This window comes from Notamacropus eugenii, chromosome 5 (genome assembly GCF_028372415.1).
Source record: "Notamacropus eugenii isolate mMacEug1 chromosome 5, mMacEug1.pri_v2, whole genome shotgun sequence".
Taxonomy (NCBI): domain Eukaryota; kingdom Metazoa; phylum Chordata; class Mammalia; order Diprotodontia; family Macropodidae; genus Notamacropus; species Notamacropus eugenii.
Window position 1 is genome coordinate 78,514,991 of NC_092876.1, and position 12,565 is coordinate 78,527,555.

General features: G+C 44.3%; 1 protein-coding gene across 10 annotated transcripts in view; it reads right to left on the minus strand.

The window, feature by feature from the left end:
- NFYC (nuclear transcription factor Y subunit gamma) overlaps positions 1–10,735 on the minus strand; it is a 96,921-nt gene extending 86,186 nt beyond the window's left edge. For 2 of the 10 annotated variants that reach the window (XM_072609911.1, XM_072609901.1), the window contains exon 1: positions 7,660–7,863. The gene's annotated coding sequence lies outside the window, so the exon portion shown is untranslated. Of the gene's footprint in view, positions 1–4; positions 273–6,759; positions 6,946–7,659; positions 7,903–10,646 lie in introns of those variants that run through there. The other 8 variants (XM_072609915.1, XM_072609908.1, XM_072609916.1 and 5 more) reach the window with 7 other exon arrangements.
- Between the last annotated feature and the right edge of the window lie 1,830 nt (positions 10,736–12,565).

Here is a 12,565-nt window from a genome sequence, read left to right on the forward strand (position 1 = left end):
TTACCTTTAGGAGGTTTAGACTGCAGACTACAATAGTAGAAGTTCACAGTGTTATCTCTCAGAGTTCACTCTGACTTGTCATCTTCACTTCCCAGGCCTGTCCAGTCTGCTTTGCCAGTTCTGTTCATGTTCACCCTTCCTCTATCTCTACAGTCCCCAGGTCTCAATTTAGGTCCTTTGCTGCTTCCTGCCTAGACAATGGTAACCACCTCTCCATCCTCAGGCTCTCCTGATGGGCTGTTCTTTTTCAAAATGTTTATCCTATCCACTCCCTGCTCAAAGACAAATCATTAGACTATAAGTTTTAGCCCAACACCCCAAACCTCCCATCTCAGCTGTCCTTTCCAAAGCTATCCAACACATATACATACTGTCCCCTCCATCAGACACCAACATTCAAACTCTCTTCTGCTGACTTAAGTGTGGTAGAGAGGACACTGGAAGAGAAACAGAAGATCTGGATTTGAGGCCGATCTGTGTCCTTGCCTAACCAAAGAGCATACAACATGTGACCTGCAGGAGAAACCCAGAGTCTGTACTTGCCAGAGCATGAAAAGGGAGTCCCTTGACCCTCCTTCAGTTCTCCCGGCTGCCCTTTTATTTCTGCTTTTTCCCTTTTCTGAGCACAAGTCAGAGTCTAGAAAGTTCTTGAGAACAAGTGCTCCCATGCCTTGTGGATTAGACCTTAGAGAAGTCTGAGTCCCAAAGCTCCCAAGGGATGAAAAATCCCTGAACTCCAAGAGTCAGGTATTGGTGTCTTATGGTTTCTGCAACTGTGGCAGGGGAGAAAAAAAAGTCTTCAATGACTAGAGGATCACCCTACAATTGAAGAGCCAAATGTTACTGTTTTATTCCAGCAATGCAAGTCTGAGATGAATAAGGAGCATCTGTTCTTTCTGAGTCTTATTAACACAAAAGGTCCCACCATTAAAGTTTCCTTACCATTTTCTGTACCAAAAGAATGCAACTTGATTGCTGGGTATTGGGCCTGTGCTCCTAATGCTCCCTGATTCCATCTTTTGTTTCAGAAGCCACCTTCTCCAAGAAGTCTTCCTAGATTAACTTTGCTCCACACTGTTCACTGCTCTCACCCATTTCAAATGACTGCATTCCCTTACCTGGGTATTTCCCAGTAAAATGTAAGTTTGAGGGGCTTACCATTTCTTCTTTTTTTCCCCTCTACTAGAGTACTTCACATAGAGCAAATACTTAATAAATGTGGAACTGATGAATAACTCCTTCATTTTATGACTTAGCATTTTCACAGGCAGCTCCTGATCACAGGAGTGATCACACTACTGAAGCTATCTATTTACACACAGGGTGTCTCAAGCCTTGAGAGCTTAAACTGCACTAATACTTTTCAGATACCCTATGTTTGTTTTGTCTCCCACGTTTCTCATTCAGTCCCTGGTTCCACTGTGCTTTAGGATTTTACAAAGCATTTTTTTCACAACTCTATAGGACAGAGCCAGTATTGCCACCCCCAATTTATAAAAATCACGAGAGCCTAAGTGACCAAGTGATAGTGGTCACTGATTCAGACCAGTCCCAGGTTTCTTCCATCCTAGTGTTTCCTTCCACTTTACTTCCTGGCATTCTGCAGTGTCCTATACACAGAAGGCATGGATGGAATGTTTGTTTCAAGAATAAATACTATTAAAAGTGCTGCCTCTAGCCTTGCACAGAGAAGGCACTTAAGAATGTTTGTTGGACTGAGTTCAATATTAGCTCAAAGGCAAACCCAACCTGGTCATGAAAATGAAGAAGCTGGTTATTCTTTAACCAGTCAAAAATGCCCTTGGGAGGGCCTAAAGGCAATCACTTCAGCCTCTCTAGCAACATGATACAAGTAAGGCTGAGCAAGATTGGTGCTAACTCTGTCAGTCAGTCATGTTAAAAACAGTACATGAGGCTCTCTAGTGCTGTGCAGCTTACCACGTACTTGACATTCATTATCTTATGTGAGGTAGGACAGCTCAAGGATTATTACTCCTGAGGAAATGAAGATTAGAGAGGATAACTTGTCCCAAACCCAGATTTTCTAAGTCTTTTTTTCCCCATAACTCAAAAAAAAAAAAAATAGAGTTTTCTGAACTAATTCTTAGACTACATCTTCAAAAGGGTTAGGTATTCCTCAATGCAGAGGCTCCCTCACCAAGCCCTTCAAAGACAGGATTCATAAACTGCTATGGCCCAAAAAAACCCAATACATGAAGGTCAGTGTTCTGGTGGTAAGCCCCTCAAAACTTAACTAAGCTGATTTTCACACAAGAAACACACTTCCTCCAAGCTTATACCTGAAAAGTTGTTAAGACAGGCCAAAGCCAACTCTGATGACCTAAACTGTGAGAAGTCAGTATCACTTCTAGACCTGGTGAGGCATTGGATGGCATTCATGAAGACTGAAATACACTCACATAGATCACAGAATGCTTGTTTACTTATTTATTAAAAATACTATATGCTTATGTAAGTGATAAAAAAATCTATAAAAATACAATGAAAAGTACAGAAAGAAAAAAGATGTTACCTCAAGAGCCCCCACCAGCCTGCTTCCCATTAACAATCAGATAGTAACTTAATTTTAATCAAGACATTTACTATGATATGGTAAGAACAGTTGGTACAAAGCAAGAATGCTCAAGTTTAAATGGACTTTAATCATCTTCTAGTCTAATCCTCCTCACTCCAGTACATTTTAAAGATGAGAAATTTAAGGCCTAGAGAAAGCTGATAACTTGCCCCATCACACAGCTGGTAAGACACAGAGCTAAGATTCAAAAACAGTTCTGACTCCAAGTCTAGTACTCTTTCCACTATTCAAAAAAGGAAGCTGAGACTCAGGTTAAATCACTTGCCCAAAAGTAACAAGCAGCAGAAATAGTGCCATTTCTGGCAAATCCAGCCTCCAAACCCAGTGCTCTTTCCAGACAGAATATGGAATATAGAAATAGAAATCATAATATTTTTCACATTTAAAGATCATATTACTGATTTCATATAGAGAATGACTAAATTCAGTGCAAATCCTATGATCTTACCAACAGTGAGCAAATGTGTACCCTCATAGCCTTCGCTTTCCTTAGGTCTAGCCAGACTTGTGACTTCATTGCTTTTGAGAACTCCTGATGAGAAAACTCTAAAATGAGGACGGTAACGGTTCTGCAACTTACAGTCTTATAAAATTAGCAGCCTTGAGCATTGAAAGTAACTTGCCCAGGATCATACAGCCAGTATGTGTCAGAGGTAGCTCTTAAACCAAATTTTTTCCATTCCAAAGCCAGGTTTCTAGCTTAGTTTATAAAACTAGTTATAAATTTCATCTTACACATGGATGCAATATTATCACTTGAATACTACAAATCTCACCTGGGCATCATGTCTTCTTTAGGATTGAGATTTCTCCAATTCTATAAAAGGCCTTCTAAACCAACCAAAATATGACAGTATGTTTTCCATTCACTTATTGAAAAAGTTACCTAATAGATGCATCCACTTCATCACTTACTATCTTAACTGCTTGCTTCTATTCCACCCACAATTTTGCTAAAACTCTCTCAAAGATCAAACAACTGTTTTCAATCCTTATCCTTTGTGATACATCTGCATCTTCTGACCCTGATGACCAGTAGCCTTCTTCCTCTAACTTCAGAGATATTAAACTCTCTTGATTCTTTATCTACTTTTATAATGATTATCTTTTTGTCTAATTCTTCATCTTCTTCCTGACCCCAAAATTGGGTGTTTCTTAAGTTTTTCCTTGGTATTCTTCTCTTTCTATGATTTTCTCCCTTAATAATCTTCCCCCTCAATGCCTTGAACTGTTAATTCTTTACAAGTAACTACCAAACCTTTTTCTAATCCTGAATTCTCTTCTACTGCCTACAGGATGATTTAATACAACAACTGAACCTGGGTGTCCACAAAACCTGGGTTCTAATCTTGCATAGATACTTACTAGCTGGGTGACCCTGGTTAACCTTTCTGAACCAGGTTTCCTGATCTTTAAAACTGAGGGTTAGCTTTGATGACCTCTGAGGTCCAGCTAGAACTCAAACACAGTATGTCTAGAACCAAATTCATTCTTTCTCTCTCCATAAACCTGTTCCTCTTCTTGAATTTACTATTTTTTTTTAAGTAGCATCACCACTGACCTCTAAACTTCCCAAGTCTAAAACTCTGGTATTCTCTAACTTTTCCCAAATCCTAATAATATCATCTCATCAGCACATTTTACACCTGTCTCCTGGTATTTCTTTCCTACTTCTCCATTAGAAATTCTTTTTTTCACCCCTTTGGGGATCAGTCACAACAGAAGTCACTTATACAACAGACTTGCTCTGTCCCTTCCAATCCAAAGTCTTCTTTACTAACAGATTTAGTTGGGTCACTCCTCTTAGAGAAAGTGTTCAGTGATGGTTCTTTTTTTGGGGGGGAAAGGGGGCTGGGAGAGAAGGGAATTTACTTGTCATTTCATTAGTGTAGGGAGCTTTCAGTATTGAAACTCCTGCCAACAAAGATCAGTCTGGGATTCAGAATCTTAAGAAAGTTGTCTAGAGTACTGAGAGGCTAAGTGATTTGTCCAGAACACAGAGCCATCATCAGAGGTGACATGTGAACCTATTTCTTCCCAAATACAAGGTCAGCCCTCTATCCACTTTTCCACACTACTTTAATGAAAACAATGTTTATACAGCACTTTTATACAGCACTTACTATGTGCCTGGCCCTGTGCTAAGAGCTTACAATTATTACTTTATTTTACCTTCAAAACAACACTGACAGGCTTTTGTTGTTATTCTCATTTTACCTCTGAGGAAACTGAAGCAGAGATTAAGCGACTTGCCAAAGATGTACAATATCTAGGGCCATATTTGAACTCTGGTCTCCCTAACTCTAAGCCCAGCAATCTAGCCACTGTGCCACCTAGCTGCCTTAATCCACATTTATCTGTGTACTTATACAAGTACAGGGTATCCCAAAAAGTGTTAGAGCAATTTTAAGCTTTTGTACTCAGAAATGATTTGCCCAGGATTGCACAATGGATATGGACCAGAACTCAGGTCTTCTTACTTCAAAACAAATGCTTTTTCATCATACTTTGCCTTCCTATGAGATATTCCCAACTGTCTACTCTGGCTAAATTTCAAACTCCTTTGCTGGGGATTCCAGGCCCTCCCAAATGTCCCAGACCTCTCCTGGGACACTAAGTCACAGTCAACCAGGCAGCCTGGATCAATCCTCTGCCCTTAGAATTATACCCACGGTGCTACAGCCAGTTCAGACCAGCTCACAAAACCGTAAGAGCCAGCTTATACGAGCATCTGTTGATTTCCTATACTTAGGAAAGTGATAAAAAAAAATGTTAATAATGCAGGTTAAACTTAAAAGTGTGTCATGAACATTTTTTTTTTCTGTAGTGCCAGTTGTTAAGCATTTACCAGCTCATCCCTAAACCCTATATTTTCCCAATCCCCCATCCTTTTTATTATCTATGCCTAGGAGATCCCCTTTTACTTACTAAATTCTTTCCCATTCTTTGGAACCCCAATCAAATGCATCAATTCCTACTCTTTATCCTCAATTTCACGGAGCATTCTTGTGTGCATCTTTCCCTGAATACTTATCAACTAAGATCTATCATGTACTTATCTACCTTTCACACACGCCCTAGCATTTCTCTTCCTAAAAGCAGCAGAGTATACATTAAGCCCTTAATCACTGCTTTCCAAATTTATAAATTCTAATTATGTTCAACTCTAAAATGCATTCATATAGAGAGTACTTAAATATGAATTAAAATCCACATGCAAACATGAAACAGACTCAGGTCTGTAAAATCTTACTGGGGCTCCAGTTTCCATCCCCTCTTCTTTCCCAAACTCCAGATGCACTCATGGGCACTAACCCAAAGACGGAAACCTCATCTGAAAATGGACTAAGAACACAGGTGTTTATAACCACACTGCAGGTAAAAAGCATCACCCAATAAACGCTGTCCCTCCAGAAACCCCAGAGTTGGGTGCAAATGTGTTTTGACCTGTCCCTGTGGCTTAGGATGACATCGACCTGAGCCAGCATGATTTAGGGCAGTTGGAATGTGACCCCTGCTCCATGGTTTTTTAAAACTTTGGACTGGAAGAAAAGTAGAGTCATATTTCATTATGACATATGAACCAGAAACCGCTGTCAAATCTTGTTATGTAAGGAAGAGAAGTTATGTGTTATGTTATTTTCGTTCCTAAGGCTATATGAAAAAAGAAGGAAAAACTCAAGACTGTCCAAAAGAAAAACAAAAGAGCTGGTGCTGTGCCCTCCTCGGAGCTTGGGCTTCAGTTATTTCAGGATAAGAGAAAGAGTAGGGATGGCTTTCCAAGGTGCACCTTCCCCACAGTCGGGGTTGCGCAGGCATTCATCCCACAGCAGGCATATTCCCTATGCTGCACCCCAAAAATGAACCCTCTTGTCCTGCAGAGGTACATTCGGGGCAAGTAAAATCTCCCTTCCGCCTCTTAGCCTGGCAAGCGTTCTTTTCCCTGTAAGATCCAGTACCACTCCCTGTGATGCACACCGGACCAAGTATCTAAGGACCACTTTGTCCTGGGGGACAAAAGGCTATTTTTCCTTTACTATTTCCCTACCTGAGCTTAACACTCTTTTCCCAGACCTAGTAATGCCCCTAAATGTACCCTAGCCCCAGTGTCCCTCCTCCTGTCCCCCTCTTACTGGCCATCATCCCCTCCTAAGGCCACTCACCCTGTACCACACCCTCAGACCGAGCGGATGGGAGGGAAGTGGAAGGGAACGAGCACTTATTGACCTCCTACTATATGCCAGGAACAGCGCCAAGCGTTTACAAAGGTGCCAACAACTTCGAGCCAGGTAGGTGAGGCAGCTGCGGGTTCGGGACCCGGGCTCACACAGTAACTGAACTCAGGTGGTCCTGACCCCCGGCCCAGCATTCTACACGCTGCCCCACGGCACCCCTCTGCCCGGCCACGCGCCAGCACCAAGCACTCCCCAACTTCCCGAACCGACCCGGCGCCCTCCTGCACCGTGAGCCGAGGTGGGCGCTCCCCCCATGACACCCCCGGCCCGGCCCCCTTCCCGACCCCACCCCAGACGGCCTCCTTCGCGCCTGCGCCGTGGGCCCCTCTCCCCGCTCTCGGCCAGCCCCAAGCCAAGGAGGCTGGAAGAGCGAACTCGAACCCCGAGTCTCCACCACTTCCCCAAAGCCCCCTCCCCCTCCAGTCCGGAGCCGTCGCGACCAATAAGGCTCCAGGTCCGCGGCCTCCTCCGCGCCGACCAATCACGATCGAGGCCCCCCCTTCCTCCCCCGCCGCCGCCGCCGCCGCCGCCGGCCCCTCCGCCAATGGGAGAGGGCCCGCGGGCCGGCGAAAGGCGCGCGGACACCGCGAGCGCAGGCGGCGGCGCCCCGCGAGGACATAACATGGCGGCGCGGCGCGGGGTAGCGGGACGGGGCCGGACCGAACCACCGCGTGCCGCGGGGCGGGGGGAGGGGGAAACGGGACGGCCCGGAGCTGAGAGGCCAGGTTAGGAAGCCAAGGGGCCCTGCGGCGGCCCCCCTTCCCTTCAGGCCTGTCCCCTGGCCGCCTTCACACCCAGCCCTCCCGCCGCCGCTCCCCCTTTACTTACCCGCCGCACTGCTGGCTGCTCGGAAAGAGGGCTGGGACTACTGCCGTGTCTCGGCGCCGTGGAGGAGCCCGGCTCGGGGCCGGAGGGGTGGGGGGGTGTGTATGAGTGACGGAGAAGGGAGAGAGCGCGGAGCGGGGGCACAAACAAGATGGCGGCCGCGCCGTTCGTACCGTCTCCCCCCTCGGCCCCCCCCAACTTTCCCCCTTTTCCCCCCTCCTCCCCCCCGCCTTTGGCGCCTTGGTTGCAGGCAGGGCGTAGTGCGCAGAAGCGGGCTGTCTCAAGTCTCGCGAGATGCGGGAAGAGTGCAGAGGTCTGGGACAGCGGGCGGGGCAAGATGGAGCTCTTGTGGCTCCGCCCCTCTCTGGTGAAGTCATGGGGCGGGGCCTGGGAGGAAGTTTCTCTCCTGGGATCCAAGGCGTTTGAGCCAGTCTGCTCACCTGCTTTTACTGGGAAGAAAACTAAGACCCGGACTGGAAATCCTAAACCATTGAAATGGGAAGGGGCTGAGGCCATCTGAGGAAGTGCCCACCCTGGAGTGTGCCAAGACCTGCTCGGAATCACACAGCTATCCTGTAATTAGTTATAACCCTTACAGCTGGAAGAGATGGACGTACCTTCAGTGTTTAATTAGACATCATTCAATCCAACCCGCTTGATTATAATTAATTATATTATTTGAATTAATTATCCTCATTTTACTAGCTCTATAGCACCTTCCAAGTTAACTCGTTTGATCCTCGGAACAACCTGGTGAGGGAGGTGTTGTTAGTAATAATTGTATCTTAATACAATATATCAAGTATGTTAATCATTGTTATCCTACTTTACGGATGAAGAAATAGGTTAAGATTAATCTTAACTGAATCACTAGAGGTCCCAATACCACTCAATCCAAATCCTAGTAGCTGCTGTCTACAGACCTCCAGGATACTCCCTTTACCCTTTTCAGTGAGTTCATTTACCTGGATCATCATCTATCCACCCCAATCAGGCAACCACTAAACTTTTATTTATTAAATGCCCATTGAGTCCCAAGTACTGTGCTAAGCACTAGAGATAAGGAAAGGGGCAATTGATACTTCCTACCCTCCAGGAGCTCGAAATCTAATGCGGAAGGCAACATACCAAGAAGCTATATACAGGACAAATGGGAAATAATTTACAGAGGTAAAAGGAGTATTGTGAGAGATAGCAAAGGTTAAGTTTCTACAGTAAGTTATTGATGAAGTCATTGAGAATAAGTTAGATAATAAGAAGGCCAGCAGACTGAAAGTGAAAAGGCTTCCTGTAGAAAGTGGGATTTTAGCTGGAATTTGAAGGAAGCCATGGAAGCCAGTAGGTGAAGGTGAGAGAAAGCATTCCAGGCAAGGGCAACAGCCCAAGAAAATGTCTGGAATTAAGAAACCCTTGTATCTTCATGCAACAGCAAGAAGGGCCAGTGTCACTGAATGGAAGAGCATGTGGCAAGGAGCAGAATAGAAGAAGACTAGGAAAATGGCTGGGGTGGGGGAAGAGAGAGGCCTAGATAACAAGAGGCCTTGAATGCCAGACAGGACTTGGTATGGGATTCCCAATTCACTACTTCATTCTAGGAACTTAATACACGTGTTGATAATTCCTCAAGCACCCTTACCTCCCAGTTCCTCAACCTACTCACTTCCATGACTTTTCACCTCACCTTAGCCCCATACAAATTTGGTCATACCCCTGATCCTGCCCACCCACAACTCTTGATCACTCCCAAAAGTACCACCTCCATGTTTACAGTATGAAATTCTTTTATCTGATCGTAGTCTATTGGCTTTCCACTCCTCCCCCTGCTTTTGTCCACACCATTGCCTCTAATCACTTGACCCCTTAGTTCTCCTACAGTACTAGCCACTCTCCTTTTCCCTAGTTTGACCCCTGTGTTGCCCTCTTCTCTTGACTCTTTTGTCTTCTCATATCACCAATCTTGTCCTGCTAAGCTTCAGCCTTAGATGACTCATGCAGCCTTTCTGAGTTCACTAATTGGCCTTCACTGCTGGCAGGCAATCCTCTTATACCCCCCAAATTAACTCACCACAGTAATTCTTCCAAACTTTTACGTTCCTCCTCAAATCTCCCATGGTTTCCCCTCCCCTGACCCTTTCAACTGAGAGCCTTGCTCATATTTTACAGGAAAAAAAAAGGTGATTCATTAAGTGCTCCCTTTTCTCCCCTCCTCCTCTTATATCACTCAGATGCCTTCTATAACTAGGTTCCCCCCCATTTCATTTGAAAAAGTGGCCTTTCTCCTTGCCAAAGCTAACCTCTCTCCATGCGCAAGTGATCTCATTTTATCCCATCTCCTCCAGTAAATTGTCCCCTCTATCATCCCCACTCTCATGTATCTTTATTCTTTTCCTCTATGCTGGCTAATTCCCTTCTGTCCACAGACATGCCCATATCTTTTCTATGCTCAAAAAGCTTTCACTTGGCCCATCCATCCCTGCTGTTATCCCATAGCTCTCCTCTTGTGGCTAAACTTGAGGCTATGTATGATAGGTGCCTCCACTTCCTCTCCTCTCACTCTCTTAGTGACTTCCACCCTCATCATTAAACCAAACTACTTTCTCCAACATTATCAATGATCTCTTAATTTCCTCATCCTAAGGTCTTATCTCCTCCTGACCTCATGCTAACCACCACTCCCTTCTTGCTTGGCTGCTGCTGTTATTTCGTCACTTCAGTTGTGTCCAACTCTCCATGACTTCATTTGGGGTTTTCTTGCCAGAGATACTGGAGTGGTTGGCCATTTCCTTCTCCAGTTTATTTTACAGATAAGGAAACTGAGGCAAACAAGGTGAAGTGACTTGCCCTAGGTCACACAGCTAGTAAGTATCTGAGGCCAGATTTGACTCAGGAATATGAATCTTACTGATTTCAGGTCCAGCACTCTATACACTGTGCCACCTAGCTCTTCTTTCTGGGTTTTTGGATATATCACTTTCTCCTTGTCTTCCTACCTGTCTGACCATTCCTCAGGCTCCTTTGCTGTATCTTCATCCAGGTCATTCCTGCTAACTGTGGGTGTCCCACAGGGCTCTGTGCTGTGCCGTCTTCTCTTTTCCCGCTATCACTTAGTGACATCATCAGTTCCCATGGTTTCAATTATCATCTCTGCTGATGAGTCTCAAATCTATTTATTCAGCACTAACCTCTCTGCTGACCTCCAGTCTTGCATCTCTGTCTGTTAGACATGTTGAACTGGATGTCCTATAGATATCTTAAAGTCAACATGTCCAAAACTGTCCTCATCTTTCTCCCCAAACTTTCTCCCCTTCCAAATTTCCCTATTACTGTTGAAGGTACCACAATCCTCCCAATTCCCCAAGCTCAAAACCTAGGTGTCATCCTTGACTTTTACTGTCTCTCAACTCCCATATCTAAACTGTTGCCAAGATCTGTAAACTTTACCTTTGCAACATCCCCCTTCTCTCCTCTGATACTGCCACCACCATGGTATGGCACAGGTCCTCATCTCCTTACACCTGGACTTTTGCACTGGTCTATCTGCCTGCCACAAGTCTCCCCGTCTCCAACTTTCCGGTCTTACACCTTACACTGTCCACAATCCCCACATACTTTCTGATCCAGTGACACTGGCCTCCTGGCAATGCCACAAACAAGACCCTCCATCTCTCAGCTTTGAGCATTTTCACTGGCTGTCCCCCTGGTCTGAAACACTTCCTCCTCATCCCCTTTAAGTCCCAGCTTAAATCCCACCTTCTACAAGAAGCCTTTCCCAGTCCCCCTTATTTTGAGCACCTATCCTCTATGGATTATCTTCCAATTTATCCTCTCTATATCTTGTTTGTACATGGTTGTTGGCATGTTGTCTCTCCCATTAGCCTGTGAGCTCCTCCAGGGCAGGGACTGCTTTTTGTCTTTTTCTGTATTCCCAGATGCAGCCTGGTACATAGTAGACACTTGATAAATGCATATTGATTAACTGACTGACGGAAAATGGTAGAGCACACAGTTTATCTTTTGGTTATCCTTCATTCTTGCTCTGTGATCAGCCCTTTTTTTTTTCTGATCATACATTTCTTTTGCAACTTTCTTTATTCTCCACAATTCCTTGTTTGTAATGTGCTGCACCCTACTTATGCCCACTCTTCCCCATCCACTGAGCTTTAGATAACACTCATTTTCCATTCTTCAGACTAGTGTTCCATATAGCATCACTTGAGGAATATTGATGTTTAAATTATAGAATGGATTTTGTTTCCAGAAGAAGTTTGTAGTCATTAAAAGAACATTGCAATTTCCCAAAGAAAATCAAGCCTGTTCTCATGTTCAGCTCTGGAGTCAGAGATTGTTGCCTCTCTGAAAGACCTTTGCTAATGGAGGAGCTCTGTATGTTGTCATCTGTATATCCTAGGCAGTAGGCATTCTTTATCTCACTAGATATTTTCCTGTATATATTGAAGAGTCAGCCTTGTAAGTGGATTTAATTTCAAAGACTCTACAGAGTTCTTAAGATTTAAAAAAAAAAAATCATCTAGCAGCCCTCACCTAGGTCATCTTTCCTTGATTTAGAATTCTGGTTGGATATTGTCTTCTCTACCTCTTTCAGTCAGTTGCATGATAGTAAAAAGTGTGGCCTACTTTGGAATATGACTTGTGAAAGCCTGCCTTTTCTAAGCACCCTCATCAAGGATGCCTTTAATCTGGGTTGTGCTGGAGTCAATTCCAGTAGCACATCATCCAGTTGCTAAATTTCCTGTGTGAGTCTTTACACCTTGGAAATCAGCAAATGCCACAAACCAGGACTCAATTTGTTCTTTTGTTGATTGTAAACTTAAGAAAGTGATGGAGAAAATGTTAATAATGCAAACGAAATTTAAAAGTGTGTCATAAGTACATTTTTTTTCCAGAGGGT